The following is a 17,434-nucleotide window of genomic DNA, read 5'->3' as shown; positions in this document are numbered from 1 at the left end:
AGTTCTTCTTCATCTCCGGCGTGCTCTTCTTCTCTCCTGACGACCCCTCTCTTTCTCTTGATGTAGAACAAAATTCTATAATTTTTATATTTCTTAATTTTGTTATTTTGGAATTAGATTTTGTCAAGGATTTTAAATAGTTTAGAATTTTAGTTTTCTATTCTCTTAGGTATCCTAATTTGTGTTGATTTAAGTTTCCTAATTTCTTTTAGAATTACTTTTCCTACAAGTATTAGGTTTAGTTTATTATAAATAAGCTTACGAATGGATTAATTCAATGAATAATATTTTAAATAGTTTTTCTTTTATCTTCTTTGTGGATTCAAGGATGTTCTTATGGATTCGAGAATTCTCGTCTACTAGAACGATATGTAATTCCTTTCTACATTATCGCTGCGTCAATTAGTATCAGAGCAAGGTTTCGCCTGGCTTGATGTCATTCATCGAAGGAGGAAGCACTAACTCTATTGACGATAAGCGTAGAGAAAGATCTAATAGGATTTGAGTCAAGGTCACAACGTTAATAAAAACTGCGCTATGGGAATTACCCAAGGCCAGCCTATTAACCACAACGTCTTGAGATGATCTTCTCGTTATCAAAACGATAGTGATGATGAATCTGAAGATGAGTTATTTGAGGATTATGGTGAATACCAGTTGGTAAGGCAACAACGAAGATTCAGTGATGTGTTCAATAGCAATAATTGCATCAATCATGACTTTTCAAATTATCAAGTACAACCAGAAATTCCCCATTTTAATGCTTCTTGTCATGCTGAAGATTTTATTTATTGGTTTCACAAAGTTGACCAATTCGTTGAGTGTATGGAAATCTTTGAAGAAAACCAAGCCAAATATGTTGCATGTAAGTTACAAGGTTATGTTTCTACATGGTGAAAACAATACTAGTATGATCGAAGGCGACCATACAAACAACCCATTGGGATGTGGCATAAGATGAAGAAGTTTATGAGTTCTAGATTCCTTCAATCAAATCACGGACAAATGTTGTATCAACAATATCAAAGAAAGCTTAAATCGAAACAATTGTTCCAAGGTAATTTTGATTCCCAATATTCTTCACAATTCAATAATTATTATGCAATTATGGATATAGATTATTCGAGGAACATGACTATGGTTCTGCCAAGTTTAAGTCAATCAAATCTTGTAGGTCAACAAATTTGTCACGCTCCACTACGCATTGAAGAAGAAAAGATTTTGAGTATCTCAATATTTGAAAATTTTGAAGACCCAAATAGACATTCAATTGAAGTAGAAAAGCAAGTTGATTTCAACAACGGTGAGAACATTGAAATTGATGAAAAATAGGTCATTATAATTAATTTAATCAAGAAGTTTGAAGAAGACGATGAAGAGGTGAAGCAAGAGAAAAACATTGAAGTTAGCCAAGAGCTTCTAATGACAGAACTATTATCTCTTGATTATTATGATGGTTATGAGATTGCAAAAGAAGGAGATCAAGTTGAACTCAATGAAAAAGAAGAAATAAAAGATGAGGTAATAAAGTTGACATGTGCACCAGAGAAGTTGATTGAGGATGCAATTGATGTTCAAAAGATGATAATTCAATGTTCAAGTGAATCTAAGACAGTGCAAAGTCTAGAGAGTATCCAACATCAACATAAAATACACTCTGTTGATTTTCTTGGTGTGGAGCAATTTAATTTGATTTTCAATTCTTGTCTAATTAATCTTGTCAACCAGTTGAAGCATCTAAAGAAGAACTTACAGAAAGAAAACTTTTCTATATACAATTTTTGGAAGAAGGGCTAGCAACTGAAGTATTCAAAATATCTCTTTATTTGGCATGGAAGATGACAGATCTCTAGTTGGAACTCGAGGACCAGTTCTTTTAAAGAAGAGGAATATGATGTAGAACAAAATTCTATAATTTTTATATTTCTTAATTTTATTATTTTGGAATTTGATTTTGACAAGGATTTTAAATAGTTTAGAATTTTAGTTTCTTATTCTTTTAGGTTTCCTAATTTGTGTTGGTTTAAGTTTCCTAGTTTATTTTAGAATTACTTTTCCTACAAGTATTAGGTTTTGTTTATTATAAATAAACCTACAAACATATGTAATGGATTCATTCAATGAATAATATTTTAAAGATTTTTTTTTCTATCTTCTTTGTGGATTCAAGGGCGGTAGCGTAGGAATGAATTAGATATCATTCTAGTAGACAAAACATGGACTAGATATCGTTCTAGTAGACGAGAATTCTTGAATCTACAAGAACACCCTTGAATCCACAAAGAAGATAAAAGAAAAACTCTTTAAAATATTATTCATTGAATGAATCCATTACATATGCTCATAGGCTTATTTATAATATACTAAACCTAATACTTGTAGGAAAAGTAATTTTAAAGAAACTAGGAAACTTAAATCAACACAAATTAGAAAACCTAAGAGAATAGGAGATTAAAATTCTAAACTATTTAAAATCCTTGTCAAAGTCTAATTCCAAAATAATTAAATTAAGAAATATAAAAATTATAGAATTTTGTTCTCCATTATCTCCTCTCATCTTCTTCTCCTTCTGCTGCCATGTCAGAGTTACTACCCCTGAATGGGTTTGAATCTGACTGAAATAGTGAGCTACTACATGAATCCATTGTTGCTGTCATTCCTTAACATCAAAGAACTAAAAGCAATAACCAGAAAATCAACATGTTTTTAAACCAAAACCAAAGAAAAAATTGAGATTTTAAAGAAAACAAGAAAAATCAAACAAATAACTACAATAAGTTTCTTTTGGGGGGAGATTTTGTTCAAATACAAAAGGATCAAAAGATGTTTGTAAATAAACAGTCTCTGTAGCCTAGATCTAAGAAAACCAACCATGAGGGACACAAAAATTACCCTCCTAGGTGATTTGAAAAAATCAAAATTTATATAACAAAAACAAAGATTAAAAAAATAGAAATCACTAAATGAAAAACACTAGATCACTGTTCTGAAAACACCTGAAATCGCTAAAAATACAAAAAAATAAAAAAAAAATAAAAACTTGATTTTTAAAAAATAGAATTCAAAAAATTAAAACCAAACAATGTGATTTTTTTTTTTCTCCCCTTTTCTAAAAGCAATGAAATTTTATTAGAGAAAAAAAGAGTGGTCTCTTATACGGATTATTATAATTTTTGTAACTGAATTATTTATAAAAAAATCCATTGAATAATATTATGTTCAATTCTATGATTATATTTTTATACTCAATTATATTAATAAAATCTATTTAGTTAATAATATATATATATATATATATATATTTGATGTTAGTAAAAAATGATCCATGTAATAATGATATTATTTAATTTTTTTATTATTATTATTTTGATATGTTGATGAAAATCAATATTGTACTTTATTTATTAAAAGAAAAAAGCTTCATACCCCCACTGGGGGTCGACCCCTAGTGAGGTGTCGGCCCCGGATTGGTCCAAAAAAAAAAACTGTTTTTTTTTTTTTTTTTAAGTTTTCAGCCAGTGGGGGCGCGCCACGTCACTGGGGGCGCGACCCCCACTGGGTGTATGGATCACGGCTGTTATTAAAAATTACATATTCTTTATCCAGTTGCGATTCGTGGCTCGAAACTCACAAGGCTCGAATGGCCCGAGTTCTATATACACCCCCATTTCTTTGTATAGCCCATCTCAGTTTGTTTAACCCACACATTTCATTTGAAATAAAAAAAAAAAAAGAAAAAAGAAAAGAACAGAGTAGAGAGAGAGGAGACCCATATCGCTGATTGAAGTGTTTAGAGAGTAGAGAGAGGAGCCAACCGATAAGTGCTGGTGCCATCGCCGACGAGGCTGGTGCTGCTTTTGTGTGTGCTGATGGGTGCTTCTGCTGATGCTCTATGTGCCGACGGGTGTTGCCGCTGCTGCTGTGTGTGGCAAAGGGTGCGCCGCTACTACTGTGTGTCCGAAGGGTGTTGTCGCTGCTCTTACGGGTAGGTGTGTTGTCCCTGCTCTTAGTTGGTTTTGTTTTTAGTTTAGGGTTTCGCATTGTGTGATTAAGAATTAGTGTTTTGATTTGATTTTGCTCAAAAAAATAATGAACAAGTATTGAGTCTTTTTTAAAGTTGATTTGATTAACTCTGTTTGCTCATAAAAACAATGAACAAGTATTGAGTCTTGTAATTGATTAACTTTGTTCACTATTTATGTTTATGTTTTGATTTACTGTTTATGAACAAGTATTGAGTCTTATAAGGAACAATATGGCAATTTTTAGACATTGGAGGTATGGAGAGGGAGGCAATTCTGCCTCTGTCTATTTGATCATGTGTGCTTAGAAACACATGTGAATGTTTGAGTGGATTTTGTAGAATTTGGTTGGAAGGAAGTGTTTTGGACTGACATTTAAACATTGACATTGATTTAAAATAGACCCACATTTGAAAATGAACAGTGACAACATGATATTGAATTTGAATTGAATTTGCTTTGTTTACTGTTTCAAGTAAATGTATCATAATCATTCATACCAGTAAAGTGAGTTTCTTTGTGTTGTTATTGTTGGTTTAAAGAATTAGTATTTGTATTGTTAAACTTAAATTGAGTTTCTTTCTCTCTGAATGTCTATTCTATTTCACTTTGAAGCTACAATGGATATTGAGTCAAACAATAATTCATTCAATGTGAGTGACGAAGTTGAAGAACATGATAACAATCTTGAATTCAATGAGAGTGGTGAAGTTGAAGAACCAAAGAAGGGGATGTATTTTACCTCAAAGCAAAAAGTGTACGCATTTTATGCTAAATATGCAAAATAGCTTGGATTTGCTATAGCTTATAGAACACAAAATATAACAACAGATGGGGAAGTGAAGTACTTTGGAATTGAATGTACTCGGCCATGGAATAGAACAAAAAGATCAAAAGTAAATCTCCTGGAACCATCTTTGTCATAAAAAATTGATTGTAAAGCAAGGGTAAGAGCCAGTCTACAAAAGGATGGAAAATAAAAGTTAACCACAGTTGTGCTTGAGCACACTCATGATTTGATTCCTACTGACTCACGACATTTTGCAATGAATAAGAGGATTCTTACTCCGATGAAGAGGAGACTAGAAGTTAACGATGCAGCAGGAAGAAATTGAGAGGATATTCACAATGAATCCATCAAGGTTGCTTTGAGTAATGCAATTTATGATTCATTCACAAAAGATGAATTTGATGAATACTGGGAATCAATGATTGCAAAATTTAATCTGAATGATAATGAGTGGTTGGGGGTATTATACCGTGAGCGACATAAGTGGATTCCTGCCTATGTTAAAATCATATTTTGGGGTGGAGTTCCTATGTGAACTCCAAGACAACCTTAAAGTAATTTGTTGAGTAGTATGACAATGCCTTGAGAAGTAAGGTAGAGAAGAAGACAAATGCAGATTTTAAGTCTCGTAACAAATTGTATGATTGCTTAATAGTGTATCGTTTTGATAAGCAATTTCGCATAGCTTACACTAATTCTAAATTTAAAGAAGTTTAAGCAGAATTGAAACGTCTAGTGTACTGTCGTGCGAATCTTATCAATGAGGAGGGAGCAAATTGTACCTATCATGTGAGGGAGGGTGTTCTTCTGGGTGAGGGGATGAAGAAAATGGAATTTGTTGTGTACTGTAATTCAACTAAATGTGAGCTTCAATGTATGTGTCGGTTGTTTGAGTTTAGAGGTATTATGTGTACGCATTATTTTTGTGTGCTCATTGAGAGGTCCATATATGAGGTGCCAAATAAATACATTCTTTCGAGATGGAGAAACGACGTGAAAAGAGCGTACACATGCATTCTAACCACATATACTACATTTGGGGTTGCTCTAAATCCAAAGTTACATGAATCGGAAGGTTCGCAAGGTTGATGCAATAGTGAATCGGTTGAAAGGAAAGAATAAGAAGGCTACTTCTATACAGGTAAATTTTTTATTTCCCACTACATATGTTAATTTCAGAATTTGTTAATCTTAAAATATTCACCAGTGTCAGTTACTTTAGGGTCGCAAGGTGTTTCAAGGTGAACCTTGTTAGTTAAACTTTCATTGTACGGGAGGCGTGCAGCACACTATGTATGAACCGGTACGTGTTAAAATATAAAGGTTGTGTTGTATGGTTTTTGTGAATATTTATTTTAATAGTGTTACTATTTGATCATAAGGCGCCGCAAAATCAACCTTACTATTTTCCTTCTATGGATGGCACACAAGACAGCATGTATATACCAGTATGTGTTCACAGGACTTAGTATATTGAACTTTGTTTGTTGTGGGTTTTCATTTTAATGCTTGAAATTACTAATGAAATTTTGTTGCTGTATGATGTTAAGGTGCCGCAAGATGAACCTTACTATTTTCCTTGCATGGATGGCACACAAGACAGTATGTATGTATCGGTATGTGTTCAATATATGAGTACACATATTTTATTGATCAATTAAATTTTAGATTGGCGAAAATGTTAGTGGATAGTGCCAAATAATATTTACTTTATTTTTATAGGCAGGGGTTAGCACAATACAAATGGCGGACAATATTAGAAGTACATCTCATACTCGATCATGAATGGTCAACAATATAAGCAGTCAAAGTTCTACAGTAATATCAAAATTTGTTGACTTGAATATAAATGCGGATTCAAATGCCCCATTTTTTTTTGTTTTTTAGTTTTGTACTAGTAAGTGTATGACATTCGGATGTAAACTTTGGATAGTTTGATTTTATTTCGTTTGGTTACATTTTGTGGCAATATTTGTGTTGACTTGATGTTGTGCCAATGTTTGAGAACAATTCATTTTTTGTTTGTTTATTTTTGTGAAAAATGACAACAGGCTTCATTTTGCGGCAATGTTTTTGTTGGCTTCATTTTGTGGCAATGTTTGAGAACAATTCACTTGGGATATGATATGTTGAGTTCATAAAATTGTGTTAGCTTCTTGGTCTTTATTTTAATGCTAATGTCAAGGTAGGTTACTGTGAAAATGCCTCTAGGATGGGAAGCTGTCTCATTCATTTGGATGATACAAGTAATTCAATTGTGAAAGGGGCTAGTCAAGAAAATTGAATTTGTTTTTAAGTCAGTTGGGCAAATTATTGTGAAAGGGGGTAATTCATTGTGAAAGGGGCTAGTTAAAAAAATGGAATTTGTTTTTAAGTCAGTTAATGAAGCATGCGTCTTTTTTTCTTGATGAGGAAGGGTTAAGTCAGTTGGGCAGATTATTGGAATTGATGGGTTGGTCTTCAGTATGATTGAAAGAGTGGTTTTATATGGAAAAAGTCATTCATGTGACACCACAAGAAGTATTGAGAATTGGACAAGAAGCTAACACAATCATTTCCCAATCCACATTTGTTAGTAAACTATGAAAGCTCACAATCCGAACTCATCTACATAGACAACATAAAACATACAGTATTTGATTACATTCAACACAAAACATCATAAAGTACAAAAAGATACAAAAGACAGTCATTTACATGAAAAAATTTGTAAAAAATGGGTCGGGTCTAAGTCAAGATTGCTATATGTAAAAAATTTGATATTTATTTCAACAAATAAATAAGATTGTAACATATACATGAATCGAGCGCCACACAATGTATCTTCCAACAGTTTCTCCAACTGTTCTTAGACCCCGGGATGTTGTTTCCAAAAGAGTGTTCGGCTTTTTCACTTTTAAGACAAAGACTTTGCAATATTCAGGGCCAATTGGAACTCCATCAATTTCACACAACGGATCATAACTAATAAGAAGTCCTTTAGCCAACTGGACTATTGGTATACGTGAACTATCCAAAGAAACTGTAATTACATCCTACAATGATGATAATACTATTAAAATAAGGTATTGTACACATTGTGCTATAATCTAACGACAATAGTTTACAGTCACAGTTGATTTTCAATTGGACGATGGTAAGCAGTGCCAAGTCAAATGAGCACATTCTAAGAAGGATGTCATGATGTAAAATGAACAATATAACTTAAAAACCAATGCATTGACATCCATCACTGCAATCCTGAAGTGGCATTCTTTCCACTAATAGTTAAAAAACAGAGAGAGGAAACAGTATAAAATCAAACCAACATATTTCGGTTTCAGTATATTGATGCAAATATATAAGATGGTAATCTATTTTTAACCTCCTTCATTATAAGAAAACAGAAAATCATATAAATGACAAATGATACACAAGAAGGATGAAAATCCTCTAAATTATGGGCATCATATTACAGTCTAATCCTCTCAGCAGAAATTGTTGGCTAATTCTCTGAACTAACAATGACTTCCCTAGAGAAAGTCTACACTTTACTCTGGATTTACCACTGAATCCCTCCAAGCTCGAAGGGAGAATTTTGTTTAGTTCCATAGTAATTATACACAAGTTCTGTTCAGTTCTGTGCAATCAGATACTCAACTCTCTTACGCCACTCCTTATAAATTTGAAGGTTCAGGTTCTAGATACATTTATATGATCCTCGCATTCTAGAACATAGTCAAGTGAGAATTTTGCATAATCTTTCGTTTCTTATTAAATTAAGATAAGAAAAGCATGACGAAAAAGCTCAAAAAAAAGAATAGATTAAAGCAATCAGACACCGACACCAACAAGCTACTAGGTGAAGAAAATGTTGAATTTCCCAAGTTATTAAGTGGACTAACTAAAACATTGTAGAAAGAAGTATCATGTAAAGTGAAGCAAATAAATGTATAGAAGATGACATGGTAAAAATGTTCCTAGTACCTTCAAAGATGAAAAAATTGATTGAGCAAGCCAAAGAAGATCATCTGAAGAATGTTCAGAACTTTGAAATAGTTGATCAACAACTGCTTCTTGCAAAGAATAGCATTGTGCTACCCCCCTAACATCAAAATTGCAGGATCAATTAAGCATAAACATTAAATAGAGTCCATTAGATCAATTAAAACACAAATGAATAATATATATGTGTGTGTTAACTTAATTCACATTTACATTCAAGAGTAGCAATTACTGGGATACAAATCATTGTCAAGAACTAACACATATGAATTGATACCTGCAAAATCACAGCAAGCAACAACTCAAGTGAAACTACCCTTTCTAGTACTTACACAGTTATGTAGAAGAAAAAAAAACGCTACAAGACAAAAATTATCCATCTAATTCTTTTTGATAGTGTATATGAACTTCTTTTACAAGTTGAAAGGGGGGAAAAAAAGACGCGGCTCTGACAGTCAGGTAAAGTATCAGAGCACTAAGTTCAAATTTCAAAAATCCAAGCAAGAAATAAAATGGATACGTTTATCACGCCCCGGATTTACATGGTTCGGCTCACGTGAATAAACCACCCAACGATGAGCAATAGATAACAACTCTCATGCAGATGACTATAATATAGTCACACAATACATATGTTTATCTGATTTTATATATTCCTAGATACAACTTCTAAGTCGAATGAATGTTCTGTAACTAAAAACATACATAGATGTTATAAACTAGATTGAACACCGTGAGACTTACATCATACACAAGGGTGTAACCCTTACAAGAATGGCACATGGCCAGTAAATAACATAAATGGTCCATGGCCTACAAATAACGGAACCACCATACACGATTCTGAATACAACCTTACGTCACAGTCCACATCCACATATATACACCTGAAAAACATTCCAGCCACGTAGGGTGAGTATAAAGCTCAGTAGAGAATATTTCAAAAACTAACCATACTCCGCCAGCATAAATGATCATGATGCAATACATACACATATATATATATACACTATGCCCAAATGCATTTTCAACCATTTGATTTCTCAATGAAATCCTTTCTTTCCAATTACCAAAACCTTACGTTTAATCAAAACGTTTTCCAAGTTCAAATTAACAGCTTGATATAAAATTCCTTTCCAAAAACCAATCCCGGTACCTCAATACCAACCAGCAAATACATTGCTAAATCAAATGTGAATACATCGCTAGACAACAACAAAAAACATTGTTAAAACCATTTTCCAAACATCCTGTTCCAAACCAACATAATAATAAATAAAATGGGTAAACCTCCAAAACGAATACAACCTTTCACGGAAATTTCGTCCGCGAAAAACTGTAAACTGGCACTCATGTAAACGTAGGCTATACAAGCGCTACTATTGCTATTTTACAGATATTTCGTCCGCAGGATCAGCACCCATGTATACGCGTGGTTTTTAGGACTTTCACCATGAACACTCAGGCCAACTTATTTCAATGAGACAATACTTACTTCCCAAATTCACTATTTTATTTACTCTTTTCAATAATACAATACATGTAACTCAAAATATTATTTTTCCAAAACAATGCAAATGTTCCAAAACATAATTTGAGAATTTCCAAAACATACAGTTTCAATTTCCAAAATCCATTACATGCTCCATGATATAAATGCTTTCAATTTGCCTAATCAACATGCAATTTCCAACACATGGCAATACTATCCTTCATCAATAGCCAAAACAATTATCTCTAATGGCATAATTAAAAGATATCAATATAGATATATTTTTCAAAAGTGTAACACCACCTATTTTCAAAATCCCACAACCATTTCCTTCCCATCTCTTTCCAACCAAACCATTTACCAAAATCAATCAAACTCCAACTCCCAAAACAATATCATTTAGGATTTTTCTACAAATTGGGATTTTTCTCTTTTAGAAAATCAAATGCAAGTTTGTTTACCAAAAATAGATTTAATAGAAAAATCATAACCAAGCAACCCCTAATTTGTACAAACCCTCAACCAACAATAACATTTCAAGATCAACCAAATGACTACCAAATATAAATAACAAGATACGTCACAAATATGCTACCGAACTCATATTGAGTTTAGGAAATAGTCCTTACCTCTTGAAGCGAAGAGGAGACAAGAGAGAGAGAGAGAGAGAGAGAGAGAGAGAGAGAATGGAGAAATCTCAAGGATGTCGAAAACCAACTTTGCTCCGATCAAAAGAAAGCTCTCGATGGGCTCTACCTTTTTGTCAAAGAGACTAGGGTGAAGAAATCAATGGATCTAGGTGTATTTGTAGAAAGAATATGAGTGTTAGAGAGAGAAGCTCTGGATCTAGGGATTTTAGAATGTTTACAGAGAAAGCGAAATGAAAAAGCGACTTAAAAAGGTATAACTCTATGATCTGATATACGCGCAAACCGCTCGAGCACAAAAAGTGTTGTTCGAACATCCAGACACAAAAAGTGTGACCACTCGAGCGTAAGAAGTGACCGCTCGAGCATAAAATACAAACTCTCAAAAGTTTTACAGACAGAAGACCACCGCTCAAACACAAAAAGCACCACTCGAGCGAACACTGCTCGAGCACAAGAAAGACCGCTCGAGCAAAGAATGCGAACTCCCAGTATCCTTACAAACCTGCAAAAGTACTGGAAGTTCACAAAGACTGCTTAAGCGCAGGAAGTGCCACTCAAGTGAAGAGGCAAAATTATGGGCAACAGCTGTTTTGAAAAACAAGCAACCAACCTGTTCCAAATGCAACCAAGACACTCTGATAACCAAACTCAATGAGGAATAAGGAGAAACCAGACTTTAACAACCATATAAGACAATGAAACCCAGATCCAAAATATCAACAGGTAGGGTCTAAATCAGAATCGCTATAACGTCCCACTTACCTAAAAGTGCTATAGTATGCCTAAAAATTAATGTAACTTTTATAGTTAACGTAACGAAATTTAAGGTAAAGCCAAAGCATCACTGTTAAATATCATTGGTCAATGAGTAGCATTCTTGGAATACTTACCCATTATCAGTTGTATTAAACAAACTCAACATTATTAGTCCATCTTCTTTGAGTATCCATATTTTGTTTAAAGTAATTTTGACATCAATGAGTGCACCCTAACAGAATCGAAGCACAGACGTTCAATACAATAAATAAAAGTTGATTCTTATAAAAGAATAAAGAAAATAAACCAGAAGAATGGTGAAAGATTAGATTACCTCCTGCAATGGAATGTGTTGCACTGAAGAGTCTAACAATAAAATGGCGCTGTCCCCCACACTATAATGAAGGCTATAAACATAGATCATCTCCATGCTAACTTCCTTCACAATTGAGCCAAAAAATTGTTCAGTAGCAATGTAAAAACATTCTGAAGTCAAATGAATATTCTGACAAGCTACTGCATCAAACTAACACACTTTAGCTTGACAAGTGGAGAAACCAACTAAGGTATCTAATTGGATAAGCAATAATGGCGGTGTTTGGCAACTAGGTTTTTGGGTTTTTTATTTTTTCATTTTTTTCACTACAAAACAAATGTTTTACAAAACCAAAAAAAACCAATCCAAACAAAATATCACATCAAACCCCATAATTATTTCACTTTTTCTCTCACAAACATCATATCCAACCACAAAAAAACTCAACTATCTTCCCAAATACAAAAAAAAAAATTCTCCAATAATATCCTACAACTAAAAAAAACCCACTTCCCAAACACCCACAATATAAACAACTTCTTTTCAATATAAAAGATGAAGTATATAATAACCCATAACATTGGACTACAACATTATATACATAATTACTGCTGAAAACATTTGGAGTCACGTCTAGAAACTGAATAACAGGAAAATATATCCCTATTCTGCATGTTGGGATAGGCTTGCCCAAACCAACCAACCCAACACAAACTTTTGGTTGGCCAAATCCAATAATTATTTATGTTGAGTTGGACCTAAGCACCACTCTAACCTGAATTTCAAGTCCATGTTGGGACTGATTTAACTCAAGCAGCCAGACTTGAGAATAAAAGAGTGTGCTTTGCCTATGAAACATACCTTTCCATTAGCTATCTATCAATAAATTTTGTATGTTGCATGTAGTAAAATATAGTGCCACTTTAATAACTAGTTAACTCTTTGCTCAAATAAAAGAAACATAAAAAGAAATCTAATGCAGCATGTATATCTTCTACTTATAAAAAGAAATCTAATGCAGCATGTATATCTTCTACTTTTTTTTTTTATCAGCAACAAAAAAAGAGATATCAATGAAAGAGAAAATAGAAGTACAAGAATAAAAAAGAAGAAGAGGAAAATACATCCTCTAAGAGAAGAAAAATAAAAAATAATACACAATTACAACTGGCATAGGAATTCCTTTAAAAGGTGCCAAAACCAACACCCAAAATGAATTTTCTTTCTAGCCATAATCTACACAAATCATGCAACTCCAAAGGGCCTGTGACTTTTTATTTGAACCAAGACCACTTAAGTCAATGATGAAATCAATGGAAGATGTAATCACCCAATCAATGATAAAATAAATTGTTACCCATTGAGTACTCCTCATTTGTACTCTCATTTGATCCATTGTTTCCAAAGGCATCCACTCATGATCACACACCCCTCGTGCTCTAGTATGCGCTTTTTTTTTCTTTTTTTTCTTTTTTAATCAGCAAAGAAGAAACATTTTATTCGTAAATGCAGAAAGAACATAAAAAGACAGCAGAACAAGAAAACCAACATGATAACATTGCATCATTGCTAGTAGAACATATCTTAACTAGGTTGACACACTAAACGTTGGCTAGACACCAACAGAAAACAATAAAAAGAAAATAGCACCAGCATTAACAGAATAAAACAGCAACCAACACTCCTACTGTTGCCTTAGTTTTATGATTCAGTTGCCAATTCTCACTTGATAAAGATTGACACAAATATCATTAATTGAGTAATCTTTCAACTTAAAATTGTTCTTAACCCATATAGCCACTCTAACTTTAACAAGATCAATTGTAGACTAGTCCCAATCAGGTTGAGCACCAATAAAAACATTACTTCCACACTGTCCATAAAATGGCAAAAGAAAGCATTGTCCAAATCTCTTTCACTGTATTGATTTCTGAAGCAAATTAAGCGAAAGTCATGGATGGTACTCAATCTTTCTCTCACATATACATACATATTGGCTAGTCTATTCTTCATATAAATTGATTAATATATGTGTGTTGTTTTGTAGCAGATCAAACCCTCTCACACAATTGCAATCACATTGTTTTCAATTACAACAAGCCTCCTTCGACTTGTGAGTCAGATTCGTATGTTTCTTCTTCATTCCCTTTCAACTCTGTTTTGTTTCAAAAAATTAAAGTGAGAATTGACCTCAAGTTTCTTGATTTTTATTCAGATCGAACCCTAGAAACTGTAATTTGTGACACAAGTTCGTTCTTTGTTGATTTCAAATAAATAAAGTTCAAGAAAATTGTGAATTCATGTTTCTCGCTTTCAATTGAGATCAAAACCTAATTTTTTTAAAACTGGTGTTTAGGGTTTGATTTATTTATTTTTATTTAATTAAATCCAATGAAGAGGGTTTGATTCCAATGAAAGCAAAAGAAGAGAAAAAAAAATGAGAGAACAGCAGATGAGAGATATACCTAGATGGCGGAGGGAGAACTGGTGGGAAGTCGCCACCGCCGTTGCTACAAACAGTCTGTAAGGGTAACGAGAGAGCGAGAGCGAGAGAGCGAGAGCGAGAGCGAGAGAGAGAGATTGTGAGGGTCTGTGCAAGCGAGTGTAAGAAGAAAGAAAAAGAGAGGAGAGGAGAGGAGAGGAGGGTTACCTGGGACTCTTCCTACGCTGGTGCTGTTGGGGCTATGAGATGGAAATAGATGACTGGTAGCTCTAGTTAGACAAAGAATGGCGACTGGAGAGGACAAACGGTTTTTTTTTTTTTTTTTTTTTTGAAGAAGAAGAAGAAGAAGAAGAAGAAGAAGAAGAAGAGGAGGAGGAGGAGGAGGATATTCGCCCCGTTTGGCGTTGCTGTTAAAACAGTTTATATATTATAAGTTAACAGATTATACATTATGATTTTAATCAAAAGTTGTTAATTTGTTTAGTATAACTGTTAGATTATAGATTTAAGTTGCTGAGTAGTGTTTGTTAAATAAGGTGTGAAATAACTTTTTCAATTAATTTTTATTTTTTGTTTACCTACATTTCTCATAAAAAATAATAATAATAATTTATAGTACATTTGAGTCTTTTTTTATTTTTAAAAAAATAAAAAATAAAAAAATTTAAAAGTATAATCATAAATTAACATGACCACAGCAGAAGCTGATAATCAAAAGCAAGGGGTGAGCAGCTTCTCAGAATCAGTTTTTTTGAGTTAAAATAAGTTGTTAGAATCATAAGCTGTTTGAAATAAGTTTAACCAAACAGTCCAAAATAACTTTTTCAAAGCTAAAAATCATAAGTTGGCTCTGAAAAACTGAAACAAACACCCTCACTAAATGGAAGACAGGGCAAAGAGGAAGGGCGCGGGAAGCAAAAATAAAAGTTCTTGCGACGGAAGAATAAATGGCGTCGCAAAAAATAAATAAAGAACAAAAATTTCTACATGTGACAAATCGTCGCATAAAATACTATTTCTTGCCACGGTCTTGGGTTTTTCAAAGTAAAAACATTTATTTGACGATGGCATCATTTTTCAAACCGTCGCAAAAAGTTTCGTGTCCAATATTCCATTTTCTAGTAGTGATAGATGCGTAATGACGAACGGACGATTGCAAATTGATTTTTTCCAATCTTTCTAGTTTTGAATGCATGGCAGATTTGAGATTTCTTTGGCCTTAACCGAACCGCCAAACCACGAGCACCCCTAGTAATTTGTAAGATTTTGTGTTTTCAATTTGTTTAGATATTTTGTTTATGTTTTCAATTGAAAAAAAGTTTAGATATTCTATTGTATTTTCAATTTGAAAATCCTTTTATCAAATTGCAAGTGTTTATATTTGATATTTTTGTATGATTTTTGTATGAAAAATATAAGGCCTAATTATGTCATTTTTAAAAAAAAAAAAAATCAAATTAAATAGTTTCTGAATAAAAATAATAATGAAATAATTTTGATAATGCATAGCTTTTTTTATATGTATTTAATATTGGTATTTGACAATTTACTTGACTATCTTTTGGTATGTTGAGTTGGATTGTTATCAAAAAAAAAATGTTGACAAGTTATATTATATTCAAAATTTGTAAAAGTTTAAATCGCCAAACCGATTCACATCTATCCACCAATCCTCCAATCTGCTCAATCCACATCCTCAAATCTGACAGATAGATGCTAATTTATACTAATTTATGATGAGATTATACATTTTATAATTAATATTACCAAATTTTATAATAAGATTACGTCAATTTATAATAGGATCACACCATAATAGGGGTTTTCCACTTTAAAATCTTTAAAATTTCTTTATTTTCTTTGAGCATCCACTTAAATATCAAATTTCACTCTCTTCACTAACACCGAAACTCTTCAAGCCACGTTTGTTTGGCAGATTAGGTTAGCTAGAATTATTAGTGAGAGAATTGTTAGCGAAGAGATTGTTAATGTGTGGATTGTTAGTGAGGGGATAAAGTGAAAGTGTGTTTGTTTTGATGATAGTATGAGAGATGATAAGTGGTGGGATTGTGAAATTATTGTTACATAAAATAAATAAATAAATTATTTGTATATTAAAAAAACCTAAAACAAATAGGTCACTTGGTAAAAAAAAAAAAATTATATAAAATAAACTCAATCACCTTCATTATTTTCCTAATCCTACCTAAAATTTACCCCAGCTAATCTTCCTACAAATGGGGATTACTAAGCCCCATTCACTACTAATCCTATGATATTTTGTTGCATCCAAACAAGAGTTAGGTAGGTCCAACGGATTGATAATCTAATCCACCCTCCCAAATCCCCAACCAAACATCGCCTAAAGATCTAGCCACTATCACACCTCCCACTATCATCATCCAAACACAATAGTATATTCAATTGTCCCTATTTGGAACAAAATTCAAAATGTAAGGTCAAATGTATCACAATTAAAAAGTTTGGGACCAAAATGACACAAGTCCCAAACTATAGGAAATATTTGTATAATTTGTCCAAAAAAAAATTCTTCAAATACTCATTCTAACACCAAATTTTAATCACCTTCCTACTAGTGGAAGCTCTTTAACTGTAGTCACCACTATCACATTTTATCATTGTTACTACAGTAATGATTTAGAACATTAATTTTGGTATTTTAATGGAACATTAATGACATGAAAAGAAAAAAAAACTAAGACCAAAACATTACACCATAGTAGATGGGACCCACTACTAGCTCATTAGAACTGACTTTAGAGCTCAAGAATTAGAGTTTCAAAACATTTTTCTTGCTACTATTGCCACTTCTAATAACACACCGGGATAGTTTAGGATTTATTCATTTAGAATTTTTTGACTTTTTATAAAAAAAAATAAAAAAATAAAAAAATAATATGAAAAATTATAACAAATAAATAAATAAATTACTTATTTAAATTGACCCCTCCTCAACCATT

At 32.7% G+C, this 17,434-nt stretch overlaps 2 long non-coding RNA genes across 8 annotated transcripts; one reads left to right on the top strand and one right to left on the bottom strand.

Moving 5' to 3' along the window:
* The first annotated feature begins 3,688 nt into the window (after positions 1–3,688).
* LOC114257030 (uncharacterized) lies at positions 3,689–6,781 on the top strand. Of its 2 annotated transcripts, XR_003627421.2 has the most exons (6): positions 3,714–3,985; positions 4,638–5,953; positions 6,035–6,115; positions 6,195–6,260; positions 6,363–6,428; positions 6,535–6,781. It is a non-coding gene; the product is annotated as an uncharacterized LOC114257030 (long non-coding RNA). The 2 variants fall into 2 exon arrangements; XR_014350035.1 differs by having other exon boundaries at positions 3,689–5,953.
* A 71-nt stretch (positions 6,782–6,852) lies between these two features.
* Positions 6,853–14,814, bottom strand: LOC114257031 (uncharacterized). Of its 6 annotated transcripts, XR_014350034.1 has the most exons (7): positions 14,661–14,814; positions 14,476–14,531; positions 12,029–12,133; positions 9,541–9,683; positions 9,010–9,073; positions 8,779–8,896; positions 7,428–7,847 (listed from the first exon to the last, which is right to left on the bottom strand). It is a non-coding gene; the product is annotated as an uncharacterized LOC114257031 (long non-coding RNA). The 6 variants fall into 6 exon arrangements; XR_003627427.2 differs by having other exon boundaries at positions 9,010–9,683; XR_014350033.1 differs by having other exon boundaries at positions 8,779–9,073.
* Between the last annotated feature and the right edge of the window lie 2,620 nt (positions 14,815–17,434).

The sequence above is a fragment of the Camellia sinensis genome, chromosome 14, assembly GCF_055761805.1.
Source record: "Camellia sinensis isolate YWXY chromosome 14, ASM5576180v1, whole genome shotgun sequence".
NCBI classification, from domain to species: domain Eukaryota; kingdom Viridiplantae; phylum Streptophyta; class Magnoliopsida; order Ericales; family Theaceae; genus Camellia; species Camellia sinensis.
The sequence above is the reverse complement of the archived record's forward strand: the minus strand, read 5'-3'. Positions and strand labels throughout refer to the sequence as shown.